Source organism: Sinocyclocheilus rhinocerous, unplaced genomic scaffold, assembly GCF_001515625.1.
Source record: "Sinocyclocheilus rhinocerous isolate Xijiao unplaced genomic scaffold, SAMN03320098_v1.1 scaffold1708, whole genome shotgun sequence".
Classification (NCBI taxonomy): domain Eukaryota; kingdom Metazoa; phylum Chordata; class Actinopteri; order Cypriniformes; family Cyprinidae; genus Sinocyclocheilus; species Sinocyclocheilus rhinocerous.
The window spans coordinates 397,621-405,362 of record NW_015648635.1 but is presented as its reverse complement, the minus strand read 5'-3'; positions in this window follow the sequence as shown (position 1 = coordinate 405,362).

Below are 7,742 nucleotides of genomic sequence, written 5' to 3'. Positions count from 1 at the left end.
TCTTTGTGTGAACATTTGGGCGGTGTTATGCAAATCTTCCCACATAGTGTGGTAGATATGTGGGGGCGTGTTCGAACGAGCCGTTTTAGGTAGGCGTGGCTAACTCTTAACTTTTATAAAGAATATCTCTTTGGATTTGAGACTTTAGTCTTTGCAAATTTACAGATCTTCTTTATGCACCAAGAGCTTGTAACACTCCAAAGAGAAAGGAAAAAATGAAATCGCATCATATGACCCCTTTAATTCCATAACATATATTACCCAGATAGCACACATACTTCTGCTGTGTACAAACATCTGACAGACATCCTTCAGACGTCAGTTTTACATACATTCAAAATCATAAACAAACAATCATAAAATGAAAACCATCATTTAAAAAAATCTGTAAGAAATTCTCAAGGGAATCAGTAGCAATAGCAAATTAGTCCTCTTTGAGTTTGCCTATAGATTGGCATCATGACTGAAAAGCTCTATAGGTTTAACTAAAAGAAAATGTATTAGTCTACTTACTAACGTAATTAGCTGACACGAGCAAGAAAAAAAAAATTTGCAGTCTTGGTTATGTAATAAGGTAATTAGCTTTTGACTGTAGTATGAATTGAATACTGAGCTATCTTGGAAATGGACATTGGATGTGAATGGCTCCTATGAGGAGGGCCTTATAAAATAATTGGCACTTGAAATTCAGATAAAAGTATCACAGATTATCCACAAATGCTTAATGTGACACAATTAATGCTGGCCTAGAATCAAAAATAAATTGTCTCTGGGTGTATTTTAAGCTACCCATGAATCTTTTTGGTAGTTAATACATGTGTGATGCAAACCAATTAAACCCAACAACTTACTTATATGTGCATATTTGTGTTTATAAAACCATATAATATTATTTTCTTGAAAGACAAAGGGGCCTGACATGAACTTTTTCCATCAAGAAAATACTGAACACATAATAGCGGCCTAACAAAAGTAAATTAGGAAGTCATATTTCTCAACTTTGTTAAACTAACCAAAGGAAATCAGATACAAATAAGACATTGTTTCGTAACAGTGGAGCTAGAAATGATTACAATTTCCTAGTAGAGCATGAAAACATTTCCATCAAAGATTTCACACTGTGCTGATTAAATAAAATGAAACGGAGAGTTCATTTTATTTTATTTTATTTTTTAAATGAAACGGAGAGTTCAAACGGCAGCAACAAACACTTCCTGTTTGTTGCTGCCGTGTGTTTTGAGTTTGAGCTCCGTCAAGTTAATTCTTTGTCGTCTAATTTTTTTTCTTAAAATCAATTTTATACACCATCATTTTCGTTTCCTGGAAAAGAAAGAAGACAATTCATCATACAGGATCAGGAGAGTATCGTGATTCTATTTTTATTTTGTTTTGTTTTTTCCTGCTCAAGGTAAAACTATTCTTACACAGAAACTCAGTTTTTTTCCTATTCGGGACTGTGAACTGCCTGAGATAATTAGAAAGAACTGACATCAGTTCGGGAACCTTTGAAAATCGAACTTGTGTGATATCACCAAAGTGTTGTTGTATCTGAAGAAACTGTGGTCATTCTACTGTTGAGTACGTGGTAAATGTAATTGACAAGTGAAACTGACAGTGATTCGATCGAAGTGATTTGTTTTTTTGTTTCTTTTTGTGTATTGATGTAATTTGTTTTGAATTATTTATTTTATTTTATTGTATTGTAAGTGTTTCTTTTAAGAAGGGAAAAGGCCTGCAGTTAAAGGAAAATTTATAAACAATTCTATATACTTACCTAAATTGTGGTTTCCTGTCATCCTTCAGCAAATACTCTCTACCTCCATAGCCGAACATACTAATCTTCTGATTCTCCTAATTGATCCATAACAGTGAAGATTTAAATTATAAGTAATGTAACCCGTTACATAACATTGGCGAGCCAGCCAGGAGGTGGTGCTGTATTGCTGAGGACAGGCAGTTGATTAAATCCAGTTAGTCCTCAGACTAACCAATTCATTGTAAAAATGGATGTAGTTGTCCAGGAAGGTATCAAAATCCCGAATGCTGTTATAGTTAGTGGGGCAACTGGAACAACAAATGATGAAGAACTTATGAAAATCCTGCAAGAACATGGTTCTATTGTTAGGTCAGTCAAAATTCAAGACACTGAATCTGTTCTTTTTAGCAACATCATATGACCCCTTTAAAGTTGCCTGGAGCTTTAGGTCTGGAATATGGATTGAGCTCCAAACTGGGTGAGGAGGAATGACTCACTTCTGACTCTGCTGCAAAGAGTCAGAGAGGGGCTCTATCATGCATGCTATAATTGAAATAATGAAAAAGTCATGCAGCATTTTCTCTTTAATGCAAAACAGTCAAACAGAACAGATTCACTTCACCTATACTGTACCCCAGTTTCATACTGTATCCTCAATATTAATTTGCTACTTGCCCATGAGGATTAATACCTGTAGATTTTATTGTAATGCATTGTTTTCTGTTAATTCAATTGCTTCAGTTTTAAATTCAGACTGTGCATAATGCAGCCTCATTCAAAGCACATTTACTGAACTCTTTCAGTACAGTAACAATGTTTCTCAGGTCTATTAAATATAACTCCACCCCATATAATTGCTGTTAATAGTGTTCATCGTCTGTTTTATTACGTATTAAATGGATTTTTCCATACATTTCTGCCATATGTACATTAATTGACAGTCACCACTGATAAGCTACCACTAAATATTGTAGAAACTTAATTTGCTGTAAAGTTGCTTTGCAATGATTTGTATCGTGAAAAGCGCTGTACAAATGAACTTGACTTGACTTGACTTGTTTGCGCACAGATTTTATAAATTTCTAAAAGGTTTCTTCTACTGAAAGACCTTTTAGTTTGAAGGGTTGACTTGACATGTACTAGCCCAGTTTTTGGCTAATTTTGAGGTCCCCTGCTATTAAGGAGTTCATAACATGTCAGTAGATGTAAATTAACAATAATCTCTTATTACAGCAAGCTTGTCTTAAGTTTTAATATTGAATTAATTTGTTGTTTTATTGTTTCTAACATCCCTTGATGATAATGTGTGTGTGTGTGTGTGTGTGTGTGAGTGCGCGTGTGTGTGTGGTTGTTGATTGTTTTCAGAAATCTCTTAAGAACATTATTCTCTATCACACTGACAGCAGGTGAGAGACTGAAGATTAGCTAAGATAAAAATTAAGATAAATTATCAAGCCATCAAATGTCCTCAGTAATAATTCATATTGATTGCTAGGTCTCTCTTGACAATTTATAGTCGTATACAAAGAGCGTCACTCCATGTCAACTCTGTGTCAACTCTGTGTACTTAATTCCATGAATGATAGCTTATGTTTTTTTATTCCACTAGTACTCACTATGTCGTTTTTTAGGGATTTTGCCAGCTCTGACTCCAGCTCTGTCCAGTTGGACAGAAAGAAACAAATCTGCTCCAGTGTTTACACTACTGATGTTTCTTTTTACCCCATGCCACAGATTAATTGGCGTATGTCATGGAGGGGGTTTAGCAATTTAGCATCTCACTGTCTGCATGCCACGCAGATCTGTGTAATTTAATTGGAGCACACCTGCCAAACTAAAAAGTATTGACCTTGTAAGCCTGCCATGGTGCTTGTACGACCTTGTCATCCTCCTGCCGACCCTTTTTCCTTCCCTCGCACATGCTGGTTTAGAGATTATCACCTGGTTTGAAATGCGAGCTCTCTGCTATAACATTCATTTGGATGCAGGACACATATGGCAGGAGATGAATGGCACTGTCCTGACCCGCTAGAGAAACACTCTCATTTTTCGATATTTGGCGATTTGAGCGCTGATCAATGACCATTGCTCCTAGAATATGGTGACATGGCAATCAGCTAATCATCTCAAAACACCTGCAAAGGTTTCCTGAGCCTTCAAAATGGTCTCTCAGTTTGGTTCACTAGGCTACACAATCATGGGGAAGACTGCTGATCTGACAGTTGTCCAGAAGACAATCGTTGACACCCTTCACAAGGAGGGTAAGCCACAAACATTCATTGCCAAAGAAGCTGGCTGTTCACAGAGTGCTGTATCTAAGCATGTTAACAGAAAGTTGAGTGTAAGGAAAAAGTGTGGAAGAAAAAGATGCACAACCAACCGAGAGAACCGCAGCCTTATGAGGATTGTCAAGCAAAATCGATTCAAGAATTTGAGTGAACTTCACAAGGAATGGACTGAGGCTGGGGTCAAGGCATCAAGAGCCACCACACACAGACGTGTCAAGGAATTTGTCTGACAGTTGTCGTATTCCTCTTGTTAAGCCAGTTCTGAACCACAGACAACGTCAGAGGCGTCTTACCTGGGCTAAGGAGAAGAAGAACTGGACTGTTGCGCAGTGGTCCAAAGTCCTCTTTTCAAATGAGAGCAAGTTTTGTATTTCATTTGGAATCCAAGGTCCTAGAGTCTGGAGGAAGGGTGCAGAAGTCTTCTTTTTCTATGTGTATATATATTTATATATGCATTGTATTGTACTGTACTGTATGTCCATTCAAATATAACAACATTTGTATGTTGCATAAGTTTAAGTATACACGCCAAATTTATGCATCAACACCACTTTATTTGCATTGTTTTTGGACAGAAGCCATAGCTTTTTCCTTATTTGGAAACCTAATCTATCTGTCAGAATGGCTTTACGTGCAGATTATCCAGATTATGTCTGAAAACCATATTTCTAGCAGTGCAAACAGTTTGTTTTCTTCTTGATAAGTGTTTTTTGTTGGCTGCCGGGTCTGATTTTTTTATGTCAAGAAATTTCAGGAACATCTCTTCTCAGATAGCTCAGATACCGAGCCAGCCTGTCACCCCAAAACAAATGCTAAATACAGATACACTCATGCATATGACGCAACTGGAGGTCATGGTTATCTTTTCTGGGCTGTACTCATTGTCTTTCTTCAATGCTTTGTGTGTTTGTCCTCTGTTTGGTTATTAGAATTATTATTAGAAACTATCAATGCGGTTCAAAATCTGAAACCATTAGTGTCTTAAATTGCATTTTTCTAATTGAATACAGTTTTCCCCATTACAAATTATATTATCAGCATGACAATTTGAACGAAAATTTGAATTGAAAAATGGACTTTAATTTCAGAATGTCTCAGTATGGGGTTTGTCACTCTTTAGCTCTTATGCTCCAGTGGAAACAGGAAACTCTGACCTGTCACAAATTGTATGAATTTCACAAAATGTTTGAAAATCGTAAACCTTTCTCGTTATTCCCAGGTTTAAATGCAAAACAGTTTTCAATGTTGACAATATTTTGAACCCCACTGAAAACACACCAATAAAAGCAGCTTTTTGGCTCTTTAACTAACGCCCAAACAAAATATAGTGCCATGCACAAATTACTTGATAAAACGAGGAAGTAAAAACAGTCATCAAATTGTTAGCATAAATGCTTTCCTCATGGAGTGCATTTCTGCTAAGAGGACTGTTTTCAGGGTAGAGAGACGGCAACATTTCAATGGTTTCACTGTTTCCATGGTGATGCAGACTTCAGCCTCGCTTTCGCTGTTGTCATGAAGCTCTTTGCCCTCGCTTGGGGTTCACAGTCCACATGAAAGCATCAGGAGAGGATTCTTGGCTGTTTCAGAGAGAGATGTCAACAGACTAATAATTGGGCCATCACGCCCTCAGTGAACGCACACTGACTGTTTCCTCAAAGCAAATTACATCTACAATTCTCTTTGTTGGTGGGTTTTACCACAGTGACAGTTGTAAATTGTCAAACAATTTTGTTAGATGTCAACGCTTCATGCCCCATCTGAAAGGAGCAGCTGATGATATCGCTGCTGGTGTTCATTTGGCCAATCCGTTTAATTAATTTATAGTTATTAAGCCTTTTCTGTGCACAGTTGAAATGGTTTGAATTACTCTTTCTGGATTTCTGGCATGTAGAAGGTGTAAACACCGAGCTACGGCAGCTCTGTCATGCTAATCAGCATGCTTGCTTTCTGTCTGCTGTGCATGTGAATCAACAATCAACGTTCAACATGTGATATTGTTTCCAGTGATTTCCTGTTTATGCTGCCTGTGCGTGTAAGCGTACCATATATATGGTGCTTAGATGTGTTCCTGTAGCTTAAATAGTACAGAAAGGTGTTAGTAACACCAAGTTATGGTAGGGTGACCATACGTGCCATTTTCCCAGGACGCGTCCTGGCCATGATTTGTTTTGGCTTTGTTTTCTTGTTTTCATGCTTGCTGAAGGTAATGATCGAAAAGTAGTTTGACCAATAACATGCAAGCATTGTACATAATGGACCAATCATGGCGTGTGAGAAGGTGGGATCTACGGTCAAAGCGATGCAATTACGCGTACATATTAGGTGTGTTCGACTTAAAAGCAGTGCGGCTCAGACCAATCAGTGTTTGACATCAAAGTACCTCGAGAACGTTTCGAAAGCATAACCGTCTGTATGGTACTTTGATGTCATACACCGATCGGTCTGCACACGCAAACAAAGCCAAAACCTAGATATTTTAGGCAATATAGAAATCCTGGCCAGGACGCGTCCTGGGAAAATGGCACGTATGTTCACCCTAAGTTATGGGTTTGATTGCAAGGGAATCCTTGAATTGATCAAATGTGGGCTTTGAATGCAATGTTACCTAGATCTTAAACTGGTTTTCTGGTTTCCCAGGCTGGTCTGTTGACTAGTTTTAGAGAGATTTTTGGCTTTGTAGCCAGCTAAAACAACTGAAAACCAGCTTGACCAAGATAGGAGACCATGTTAACCGCTGAGCTGTGCTGAAAATCCTTTACCTAATTTCGAGTTCCCAGTCAAAAAGCCTTTTGAAAAATTGCTTGTAAATCTCTCATCATACTACATATCACAAAATCTTTGATTCAGTCTTTCTGTCAACTCATTTTATTTCAGTTAGCACAGGTTTTGTATTTCTTTTTGGAACTAATTTGTCATAGGTTTCATTGATGAGCTTATGAACCTCAGTTTTTTTTAAGAAAAAAAAAGCATTATTTATGGATAATTTTGGCAATATTGACTCAAAAACGGCATACGCTCAGATCAATGAGGCCTACGACCAATCAGTTCCATAAAGAAATACAGAACCTGTGCAAATCTAGCATTTTCAGGAACACATAATGTGGGTTAAACCAGCTGAGCTCATCTTAGGCTTGTTTAAGCAGTTTTTTTTCCATAGGTATGTACGGTAGAAACCAACCCAGATATGCATATTTAACCATAATGCCCATCACTGTGCTTTAACCAGCATGCATTTTTTAATGCTGTTATAGGCTAGTAATGCTAGTTATATCAGCCTTTTCCCAGGTGGTAAAGTTGATTGACAATTGCCGTTCTGGTTTGAACAAGATATTCTTGTTGGTTAAGCCAGTTAAGCAGCCCAGCAGGAAGTTAAGCATGCTGGGGACGCAACATATGCTGGTGATTTTTCACTGGTCTTTTCTGTAGGGGTTGTGCTGGCTCTGTCGAAAGTGGCAGCAAGCCCAAAGTTACAAATGCATTGTCCATCATAATCGCAGCGCCATCCCAGAATTCCCTCCACGGCCCGGTCCACAGGACCTCTGCTGCTTTCCTTCCATGAATCATGTCCAACTGCGTGGTAAACAACCTATTAAGTGACCTATTTGTCCGTGGCCGGTTTTCCTAGCTCACTCATTGCAATTACTTTGGCTGAACGTCTGCGGTGGAGCACTTCAGAATGCTTCGCTTTCAAATCG